Source organism: Schistocerca americana, chromosome 5 (genome assembly GCF_021461395.2).
Source record: "Schistocerca americana isolate TAMUIC-IGC-003095 chromosome 5, iqSchAmer2.1, whole genome shotgun sequence".
NCBI classification, from domain to species: domain Eukaryota; kingdom Metazoa; phylum Arthropoda; class Insecta; order Orthoptera; family Acrididae; genus Schistocerca; species Schistocerca americana.
Window position 1 is genome coordinate 460,742,342 of NC_060123.1, and position 12,832 is coordinate 460,755,173.

Genomic DNA, 12,832 nt, shown 5'->3' on the forward strand with positions numbered 1-12,832 from the left:
GGCCATCCAACGGCTTGTTGAGTGCATGTCACGTTGAGTTGCTGCACTGCGCCCGACACGATATTAGGAGGTACCCCAGACATTTGTCACCTCAGTGTAAAACGGCGTTTTGTTAGTATCCCCTAGTCCAGTAGACTAATAAGTTTACAAAAGTCTGTGAACAACATGTAGATTCTGCTGTACTGAATCGTAGCTAGTAATTAAGTTACTTACAGTGTTAGTCTGTAGCGTCTGATCGGTGCGACACACTGTGCACAATGCTATTGTTTAAAGTCTAGAGTGCACGCAACATTGTTTTGGTGTTGCAAAGAACAAGAAACTAAATTGGGCATCACTGTGTGGAACATAGTAGGTGAGGAAGTCTGTCGGGCCGGCCGCTGGTAGCCGAGCGGTTCTGGCGCTACAGTCTGGAACCGCGCGACCGCTACGGTCGCAGGTTCGAATCCTGCCTCGGGCATGGATGTGTGTGTTGTCCTTAGGTTAGTTAGGTTTAAGTAGTTCTAAGTTCTAGAGGACTTATGACCTCAGCAGTTGAGTCCCATAGTGCTCAGAGCCATTTGAACCAAGTCTCTTGGAACGGAAATTAATCTCCTCTTTATAACAGAACGTCACCTTGAACCCTAAACTTGTATAGTAATACCCGTTACAGTAAATAGTTTGGAAGTAACCGATACTCCAATGTCCGATTTGAAGGTGTCAGATTCCGTATACAGTTTAACTTTGTTTATGTGGCAATTGTGCCTACAAAAATGGTTCAAATGGCTCTGAGCACTATGGGACTCAACATCTTAGGTCATAAATCCCCTAGAACTTAGAACTACTTAAAACTAACTAACCTAAGGACATCACATACACCCATCCCGAGGCAGGATTCGAACCTGCGACCGTAGCAGTCCCGTGGTTCCGGACTGCAGCGCCAGAACCGCACGGCCATCGCGGCCGGCAATTGTGCCTACAAATTATGACTATTCAGCCACATATAATAGTTTCCAAAGCACATTGTATATACCATTTAGCGTAACCTTGCACCATGCAGAAAAAACTAACTAGCGTTTTCTGTGCATTCCTTCGTATTTAAACTAATGATCCGAAACAAATTGGCCGGCCGGTGTGGCCGTGCGGTTCTAGGCGCTTCAGTCTGAAACCGCGTGACCACTGCGGTCGCAGGTTCGAATCCTTCCTCGGGCATGGGTGTGTGTGATGTCCTTAGGTTAGTTAGGTTTAGGTAGTTCTTAGTTCTAGGGGACTGATGACCACAGATGTTAAGTCCCATAGTGCTCAGATCCATTTGAACCGAAACAAATTGGTAATTGAGAGAAACGTAAAATTACTTATCTCTGTAATTTCTTTACATGTAATATTCTCTGTAAATATTGTCTTTGGCTTCGAGTTAAACCGCTCGAAGACACTTATCTTAGGGCTCGTCGGTACAAGATGGATTTTTGGAACGCGGGGTTCGGGTGTCTTTTTATCACTAGCGTCGGTTGGGTAAAGTTGTGATACATATATATATGGCGGAAGACACTTGATTGTAAATTTGGTGAAAGACAATAAGTTTCATTTTATATTTATGTAGAAATGTTGTTAAATGTGAGAAGATTCATTAAATAGTGATGTGCATAAACTAAAGTAATTCTTTTTCTCTAAAAGACGAAATACCACATGTTATCATAAAAACCGGTTAGTGTCATTCTAACATAAAGAAAACCACGGGAACCTCTAAGCGGAACCACTCCTAGACTCAACGAAGCTAGTATATATACTATGAAGACAATAACGGATCCATCATCGTAAAAGCTAAGTACCAACACTGTTCGTACATGTTAACGACCTCTGTCTAACTTTAAATTTGAACCTCCTGTAGATCCTAAATTTACCATGTGGTCAAAGGGGTAGGACTTGAATACGATCTAACTTATAAACTGTGGAACTTTAGGAAGGAAGAGGTCCGTTAAATCTTCCATTGCAGCAGTGAATAAGTGAGCAGATACTTAGTCCTCTTGACACTGTGCATTTTTTCGCGCTAGTACTGATTGAATCTATTTAATTTCACAAAAAACGGTACAAAGTTGTTGCCTACACTTTCGGAATAACCTGCAAGTTTCGTGCGTCTCCTCCCGCTGACAAAACAATTACTGTGTTTTCAGTCCATCTTGTCCTTCGGGGTCTCATGTTTTTACTTCCTCTTTTGTCCTTCTTACTATGCTGCATCCATGCTTCCTTAGCAGCCATTTGATGTGTCTGACGCCCTCTGAATTCACTTGCAAAGCAGAATTTGGAAACCTCGCAATTACGTAATTTACATAAAACACTACCCACCACCCTCCCGTTTTCTTCATCTGTAAAATCTACTTCAGATATTACACATCGGTATATGCGTGGCGTCCATTATCTCGGAAATCTTCTGATATTTATCACAACAATCTACCATCTTGATACAATGATTTTACCTACCATTTCACCAGAGGACACTTTATTCCATGTTGCAGCAAGGAAACATGTATTCACGCATCTGATAATTAATATCTTTGGGTTGAAGAGACCACAACAACATCCCACACTGAGATTGTATCTGGGACGCAGATCAAGTTTGAAGGTATAGTATCACTGCACCATAATTTTACTAGGCCACTGCCACGAAACACGTTACATCAGTCTTATAAGATAGCTACAAACTAGCAGGTGTACTTTACGTCTGTTTGACAGTTTGAAGTAAATCAGTACAGAAATCAATCCCGATATTGGCATGGGTCTTAAAAGGTATTCATGCTTTTTTCCCCCCTATATTTATAGGCAAGTCCTTTCAACCCATTGTACTATTGTGTAATTTGGTTCTGAAATTTAAATTTGTCTTCAGGTCACTAGAGTCGCATCCCCACCCACCATGGAAGATTGGCACTCCACACCGCGCACTTCTTTAGAACCGTCACGTAAGAAGCTGCTTGTGTGGGGGCGCCACCGTCGACTCGGCGTCGGGATGAGACCGTCAGACTGCCTAACTGGCCGACTTCGAAACCGCAGCCTCTATTTTTGGATGCAATATACGAGATTCGGATAGATGAGATAACTTGGTCTTGTTATTTATTTTAGACTGACTGAAGTTGCGTTGTGGTAACCCACCGTACTCGCATTCAAGTTCACGGTGATTAATGTCCCCCTTCGGTCATCAGGATCTAGGTTTTAGGTGATTTCCATAAATAGATTAAAGCAAATTGTCTGATGATTCCTTCGTAAAAACACATATGCGTCTTCCGTCCCCAATACGTGATAGTGTTCTGCCTGTAAAGACCCTTCCGGCGAGGGACATTATAGGAGTAAGATGTAGATTTGAGCAAGTTTTTTTGTTTTATTATATTTGCCTCTAGGTACATCAATAAAACATGCTTGAACACAGAGAGCTACCTTTCCAGAATCTGATAAAGAAATTAAAACACAAAATCATTGAGACGTATCGATAACACTTAAAAGTAGCGAGGCGTAAAAGTCCCTGCATCTTTTTTTTTTTTTTGGTCATCAGTCTACTGACTGGTTTGATGCGGCCCGCCACGAATTCCTTTCCTGTGCTAACCTCTTCATCTCAGAGTAGCACTTGCAACCTACGTCCTCAATTATTTGCTTGACGTATTCCAATCTCTGTCTTCCTCTACAGTTTTTGCCCTCTGCAGCTCCCTCTAGTACCATGGAAGTCATTCCCTCATGTCTTAGCAGATGTCCTATCATCCTGTCCCTTCTCCTTATCAGTGTTTTCCACATATTCCTTTCCTCTCCGATTCTGCGTAGAACCTCCTCATTCCATACATTATCAGTCCACCAAACTTTCAACATTCGTCTATAGCACCACATCGCAAATGCTTCGATTCTCTTCTGTTCCGGTTTTCCCACAGTCCATGTTTCACTACCATACAATGCTGTACTCCAGACGTACACCCTCAGAAATTTCTTCCTCAAATTAAGGCCAGTATTTGATATTAGTAGACTTTTCTTGGCCAGAAATGCCTTTTTTGCCATAGCGAGTCTGCTTTTGATGTCCTCCTTGCTCCGTCCGTCATTGGTTATTTTACTGCCTAGGTAGCAGATGTTAAGTTTCTCGCTGTTCTCATTTCTACTACTTCTCATTACCTACGTCTTTCTCCGATTTACTCTCAAATCATACTGTGTACTCATTAGACTGTTCATTCCGTTCAGCAGATCATTTAATTCTTCTTCACTTTCACTCAGGATAGCAATGTCATCAGCGAATCGTATCATTGATATCCTTTCACCTTGTATTTTTATTCCACTCCTGAACCTTTCTTTTATTTCCATCATTGCTTCCTCGATGTACAGATTGAAGAGTAGGGGCGAAAGGCTACAGCCTTGTCTTACACCCTTCTTAATACGAGCACTTCGTTCTTGATCGTCCACTCTTATTATTCCCTCTTGGTTGTTGTACATATTGTATATGACCCGTCTCTCCCTGTAGCTTACCCCTACTTTTTTCAGAATCTCGAACAGCTTGCACCATTTTATATTGTCGAACGCTTTTTCCAGGTCGACAAATCCTATGAAAGTGTCTTGATTTTTCTTTAGCATTGCTTCCATTATTAGCCGTAACGTCAGAATTACCTCTCTCGTCCCTTTACTTTTCCTAAAGCCAAACTGATCGTCACCTAGCGCATTCTCAATTTTCTTTTCCATTCTTCTGTATATTATTCTTGTAAGCAGCTTCGATGCATGAGCTGTTAAGTTGATAGTGCGATAAATCTCGCACTTGTCAGCTCTTGCCGTCTTCGGAATTGTGTGGATGATGCTTTTCCGAAAGTCAGATGGTATGTCGCCAGACTCATATTCCGCACACCAACGTGAATAGTCGTTTTGTTGCCACTTCTCCGCCGGCCGGTGTGGCCGTGCGGTTAAAGGCGCTTCAGTCTGGAACCGCGGGACCGCTACGGTCGCAGGTTCGAATCCTGCCTCGGGCATGGATGTGTGTGATGTCCTTAGGTTAGTTAGGATTAATTAGTTCTAAGTTCTGGGCGACTGATGACCTGTTTGTAGACATTAGCGAGGAAGGCACTAACGAATCGGAGTGATTGTTACGTAACTCATTTATTATACCAAACTTCGCAACTGTGTATTGGGATAATATATAGTACACAAAAAGCAAAAATCTAAAAGGCTCTGGATGACCCTTTTGTTGAACGAACGGGCGGCCGTATTCTGAAGAAGTACGAATTCCTCAAATTTGTGTGCGGTTGCTTTATGACAAACGAACACTGAAGTAAAGAGAAATGACATAATAAATCTGAAGCAGGATCTAATAAAAATTTAAATACTTAGAGTGAAATTTTGTGTCTGCAGTTTTGAATAATTATCACCAAAACTTTTGAAAGTACTGTAAAATAGTCGCAATGAAAATAAAGTTGTGCAAATCCCTATAAGTGACGAGGTAAATCGATAAATCTTACTAATTTCATTCTAATTACGGGAAAAACTTTTGGGAAGCTTCAGTGCTGATGGAACTGTTAATGTAACGATTGTTTTTTCTTTTGTGGTACCTCAAGTGGATTCGACATAGGGTTATTAGAAGCTATCTTGTGTTGCTACCTGTACATGAGAAGTATCCAATGTCGCTTGAGGCTATTATTTCTGGATTAATGAGTTCAAAAGCACTCACAGGGTCACAGTCACTGCGTATTTATTTATTTGCATTACTTCATTGCCATCTGAATAGCGCTCCTGCCGCCAGAACTACTACATTGTTATCTAATAACACTATGCACTCGCAGAAAGTTATATTTTTTAACGATTTCAGATAATATCCTCGTCCAAGCAAAAAGTTCTTGTTTCCTTCGCAGCAAGTAGACGTCCTGCGCTCTAGTGCCGAAGAAAGAGTTTGGAATGCGATTTTTGCCCGTGTAATTTCAGATCGATGGTTAAATCTGGGACAAAAGTGGGAACTGCTTAGTCATTGCGGTAGTTCAGCACATCGCTCCAACATTTTCACAGATAACTTCAGTTCACTCATCAAGGATACGGCACTCTGAGACAAAATATCACATTGCACCTCTTATACAGTGATTAACAGCTACAACCGGCCGTGACGTGGTCTGAACAAAGTCCTGGAGATGACATACAAAACATGGTTCAAATGGCTCTGAGCACTATGGGACTTAACTTCTGAGGTCATCAGTGCCCTAGAACTTAGAACTACTTAAATCTAACTAACCTAAGGACATCACACACATTCATGCCCGAGGCAGGATTCGAACCTGCGACCTGCGGCCGCGCGGCTGCAGACTGTAGCGCCTAGAACCGCTCGGCCACTCCGGCTAGCGATGACAGACAGTCACTGTGTAGGCTAACAACACCTCGCGGCGCATAAGCCCACACTCACCGACCGGATGGACGGCAGTGTGGCTGATGTAGGTATGGTGATTTAGTAGGATGAACCGGAGTCTTCGATACAAGCCACGAAGTACAACACAAACACGCACTACTGGCCATTAAAATTGCTACACCACGAAGATGACGTGCTACAGACGCGAAATTTAACCGACAGGAAGAAGATGCTGTGATATGCAAATGATTAGCTTTTCAGAGCATTCACACAAGGTTGGAGCCGGTGGCGACACCTACAACGTGTTGAAATGAGGAAATTTTCCAACCGATTTCTCATTCACAAACAGCAGCTGACCGGCGTTGCCTGGTGAAACGTTGTTGTGATGCCTTGTGTAAGGAGGAGAAATGCGTACCATCACGTTTCCGACTTTGATAAAGGTCGGATTGTAGCCTACCGCGATTGCGGTTTATTGTATCGCGACATTGCTGCTCGAGTTGGTAAAAATCCAATGACTGTTAGCAGAATATGGAATCGGTGGGTTCAGGAGGGTAATACGGAACGCCGTGCTGGATCCCAACGGCCTAGTATCACTAGCAGTCGAGATGACGGGCATCTTACCCGCATGGCTGTAACGGATCGTGCAGCCACGTCTCGATCCGTGAGTCAACAGATGGGGACATTTGCAAGACAACAACCATCTGTACGAACAATTCGACGACGTTTGCAGTAGCATGGACTGCCAGCTCGGAAACCATGGCTGCGGTTACCCTTGGCACTGCATCACAGACAGGAGCGCCTGCGATGGTGTACTCAACGACGAACCTGGGTGCACGAATGGCAAAACTCATTCTTTTTTCGGGTGAATCCAGGTTCTGCTATAAGCATCGGTGTTTGGCGACATCGCGGTGAACGCACTTTGGAAGCGTGTATTCGTCATCTTCTTACTGGCGTGTCACCCGGCGTGATGGTATGAGATGCCATTGGTTGCACGTCTCGGTCACCTCTTGTTCACACTGACGGCTCATAGAACAGTGGACGTTACATTTCAGATGTGTTACGACCCGTGGCTCTACCCTTCATTCGATCCCTGCGAAACCCTACATTTCAGCAGGATAACGCACGACCGCATGTTGCAGGTCCTGTACGGGCCTTTCTGGATACAGAAAATGTTCGAGTGCTGGCCTGGTCAGCACATTCTCCAGATCTCTCACCAATTGAAAACGTCTGGTCAATCGTGGCCGAGCAACTGGCTCGTCACAATACGCCAGTCACTATTCTTGATGAACTGTGGTATCGGGTCGAAGGTGCATGGGCAGCTGTAACTGTACACACCATCCAAGCTCTGTTTGACTCAATGCCCAGGCGTATCAAGGCCGTTATTTCGACCAGAGGTGGTTGTTCTGGGTACTGATTTCACAGGATCTATGCAGCCAAATTGCGTGTAAACGTAATCACGTGTCTGTCAGTTCTAGTATAATATATTTGTCGAATGAATACCCGTTTATCATCTCATCATCTGCATTTCTTCTTGGTGTAGCAATTTTAATGGCCAGTAGTGCAGTTTCCAAAGGACCACCACGCCGCCACAATTTCCAGTTCCCAAAGCGCGAAAAAATAAACACGAATTACGGAATCATACAAATACCATAATAATAGATAACGAACTTAATGCGAAAATTCGATACAATACAGAAAGCCAAACTTCCATTGCTCTAATTGTGTCGTCTGAAGCCACGGTAACTAATTCTGGTATACCGCAGTACGTTACCTGTAATTATTAATAAGGCTTCCTTATCACTTGCTTTAAGGGGTTGAGTCACCATTTGCAGATATACAGTGAGGCGACAAAAGTCGTGGGATACACCCTAATATCGTGGCGGACCTCCTTTTGAACGGCGTGGTGCAGCAAATCGACGTGGCATGGACTCAACAAGTCGCTGACCTCCCCTGTAGAAATATGAGCCATACTGCCTCTACAGCTGCCCATAATTGCGAAAGTGTTGCCGCTACAGGATTTTATGCACGAACTGACCTCTCGATTATATCCCATAAATGTTCGATGGGATTCATGTCGGGCTATATGGATGGCCAAATCATTTGCTCAAATTGTACAGAATGTTCTTCAAACCAATTGCGAATAATTATGGAGCAGTGACACAGCGCGTTCTCACCCATAAAAATTCCATCGTTGTTGCCGAACATGAAGTCCATGAATGGCTGCAGTTAGTCTTCAAGTAGCTAATCATAACCATTTCCAGTCAATGGTCAGTTCAGTTGCACCAGAGGACGCAGTCCATTCCATGTAAACACAACCCACACCATTATGGAGCCACCACCAGCTTGCACAGTGCTTTGTTAACAAGTTTCGTGGGGTTTGCTCCACACTTGAACCCTACCCTCAGCTCAAACCAAGTGAAATCGGGACTGATCTGATCAGGCCAAATTTTCCAGTCGTCTGATACGGTTACGAGCCCGGCAGGGGCGCTGCAGGCGATGTAGTGCTGTTACCAAAGGCACTCACGTCGGTCGTCTGCTGCCATTGTCTGTTAACCCCGAATTTCGCCGCTCTGTGCTAACGGACACATTCGTCAGCATCACACATTGGTTTCTTCGGTTATTTCACGTTGTGTTGCTCGTCCGTTAGCACTAACAACTCGACACAAGCGCCTTTGCTCTCTGTCGTTAAGTGAAGGCCGTCGGCCACTGGTTGTCCGTGGTGAGACGTAATGAGTGAAATTTGTTATTTTCGGCTCGCTCTGACAGTGTGGATCTCGAAAAAATGGTTTATCTAACGATTTCCGAAATGGAATTTCCCATTCGTATAACTGCAACTACCATTCCGAGTTCAAAGTATGTTAATTGCCGTCGTGCAACCGTAATCACGTCAGACACTTTACCACAAGTATCAACTGAATGCAATCGATAGTTCCGCCAATGCACTGGGCTATTATACCTTCTGTACGCGATACTATTGCCGACTACATAGGTGCATATCGCATCCCATAACTTCTGTCATGTCTGTTTATATCTCTAGACTTAGGTATTTTTCAATTCTCGAATCATCAGCTTTCCTTACTTCAGTAACATTAACCTATTTCTGCCTTGAATTATGTTTTTCTTCTGATTTCTACAAATTAGATATTTATGTGTTTATTGTCATCAAAGAAAAGCAATACAACAATGAAAATAAAAAATAATCAATATTTGAAACGAAAAAGGGCGTAACATATATGTCACGCTAGGCAGAACATACATTTTGGGCAGAATATGTGACAGCAAGTAAATTAATACACTGTATGTGATTTACATCAATTTATGCGACAGTACTCACTTTCTGTAATATGGCACAAAACATTCTGTACACAAACCAACATCACAATTGCAGCACATTGTTCTTGGGATTTCTTTGCAGTTTTCCGCCGCACAGCGTCTTCTTTTTTTCTGTGGCACCATGGCTACCAGATGATTTGTTTCATCATATCTACTATCATGCAGCACTCTGCCTTGATTTGAATTACCTGCAGGGGTCCAGGACCTCTTGGTACTGCAGCATTGGAAGTCAGGTAACATTTCACAATGTAGCGCCGGAAGTGCAGCTGAGGCATATTATTTTATGAAGAAGCCAGCCATTATGTATAGAGATATCTAGAAGCCATGTAAAAATTGGTCACCACCATTTCTTTCCTCTGACACTCACTCTATATAACGCTACATTTTCATCCATTCCGTCAGTTCCTCCCATATTTTTGTTGTATTCTCCAATTACATTAGGTCGAAGTACAAGTATTCTTTTCTTCTCTAGTCTAGAATATCGGGCAACGGTGCTGACTGGACTGATACCATGGCTTGTGGAAGCAATTGTTACTGTAGAATTATCTAGCCATCTGGCAACGATTATTCCACTTTCCTTGCTGCTCTTGTAATCAAAATCTCTCTTATTCCTTTTGGACATAGTGTTAGAAGGTATGAGATGACACTCTTTAGGCAGACGATTTTCACGAATAGTCCCACTTGCACCAAAACCTCGTTGCTTCAGGCAAATCAACAATGTTTGTGATGTAAACAGGTTGTCAAAATAAAACCTATAGGGAAGATGTTTATTCTTTTCAGGAAGAGAATCGATCATTTGAATCAAAGGAGCAGCACATTTTCCAAATTCTTTCTCATATTTTTAATTCCTCTGAGGATCAGCTCCTTGGCGTATTTGAAAGTCCACTAGATAACCCACGGTTGTGTTTAGACACCATGCTTTATACCCAAATCTAATGGGCTTACCTTTCAGAAAATGTTTACGTCCATGTCTGCCAAAATACTTTATCACGCTCTCATCGTAAGCCAAAACTTGCTCAGGCTGAAAGTGGAGAGCAAACTTTTTTCTTATCATATTTATTAATGGACGAAGTTTCCACATTCTATCATTAGCATCTATTTTTGTGTTGTCACACGAGTGAATGAATCTCATAATTGTTTCAAACCTGTCCCTTCTCATCGTGCTGTGGACCATTTCATTTCTCATGTCCAATCCAGAATCCCAGTAATATCTTCTGCTAGGTAAAGGATTATAGCCAGAAAGAATTAGAATTCCTAGAAAACCTTTTATCTCTTCATATGTTATTTTTGGATATGACCCGTTCTTGAACAAGGCAAACTTCGTCGATTCAGTGAGAAGAAATTCAATTACTTCGTCGTTCCAAAATAATTTGAGGCACTGAACTGGAGACAAGTTTCGTATTTACTGTAATCACTCTCGGGAAATACAGAACTAACACTACGAAGATCGTCTTTTTTCCAATCTCTGATTACAGTTTTTAAGATCTGTGACTTTTCCTGTTCATCTGGTTTATCGTCAGGAGAGAAATTAATCTCAAGTTCACTACCTAACCTGTTTTGACTTGCTAAAACCACTTCTGCACCAGCCTGGAGTTGCTTTGGTCCAAGATTATCGACGGTTCCTCCCCCATCTTCTTCCCCAGAATCTTCATCCGAATCCAAATTAGCTTCAGAAGGTTCAATAAATATATCTGTTGCATCTTCTTCCTCCCCTTCAAGAATAGCCAGGATAGAGATAGACCTCTAAAGAGAACGAATCGTTATTTTCACTGTTTTGCCTAGTATGAAATATAGCAACACAAAATTAAAACTGTATTTGGAGCCACAAAAATAAGAACAGCATTTTGTAGATGACCATTAACATAAATTTCAGTACCTTTAACATTAAAATCAACCATAATTTAAACAAATTGTATTATAATTTGCTATAAAAATGATACTTACTTCTTATTCCAAGACATAATCTCACTCAGAAAAGCACCAGTCACTGACCACTTAATGCTTGCAACTGACGGAAACCTACCTAAATATGAACAACAAAGCCTCCTTATCTGAAAGCCATACAACAACAGCCACACCAAACGCAGGCATTGTTGCCAACGAGAGAAAACAATGACAGGCTGTTCCGTGACATATATTTTATGCTAGGCAGAAATGGATTAATATTATTGTTCTCTGAACAGCATAAATTTCATCACACTCTCATTTGTGAAAAAATAAGTGTCTGAAGGAAGATGGTGTCATTTCAGATTAACGTAAGGTGTAATCACTGCATACTCTCGTTACTAGGATTGATAATGTTTGAGCTTTGGGAGATTAGAAGTGTATGCTCATTACCTTCTGTGTAAGTAGCCAGACTTGTGGATTTAATAATATTCCCACACCTCTAGATCCATAACATACTCTAAAAACCAAATACATATTACAAACATAGCATTAGCTGACAATACTCACGCCGCCAAGCAAAACAAACCAGAGTGCCATACACGTATGAGGTCACCCACCACACTCCAAGAACGTCACAGTTCAAAGACAACGGGCAATATCGAAGGCTGTTGTTGAGCCAGTTACTCCGCTGTCATATTAACTGAATTTACTCAACAATAGATTTTACTACGATATTGCAGTGCCTGTGTTGTTAAAAAGTAAGATTCATTGTTCCGTCAGGCATGTTTGCGTGTCCGAAGAAACAGGTACTGCAGCGACTACAGCCGTTATGAAACACATGCGATGTACTCGCGGTTGCGAAAATGGACAGCCATTAGCTGTATATTGGAAAGACGGCAATGAAATTTGTGCCGAACCGGGACTCGGGTTCAAGTCACAGTCCCACACTTATTTTCATTGCTGTCATTCCATTATACTGTTAATGGCTGTCCATATCCAGAACCGCGAGTGCATTTAATAATATACACTCACGCTCGTTAAGGATAACTGCAGAATGTGGTGCCACACAACGTGGCACTACACAAAACTGGCGCTAATAGCATAGGCACATAGGGAACACACACGAGACAGATCTGTAAGTCCACGGTATTAGTGGTAAGTTGAGAAAACCGTCCCGAAACAAATGTGCTGCAAAACGGCACCGTTTCCTGCGCATGTACCCCGACATAAATATGGGATATGACCACCATGCACACGTACACAGGCCGCACAACGGATTGGCATATTCCGCATCAG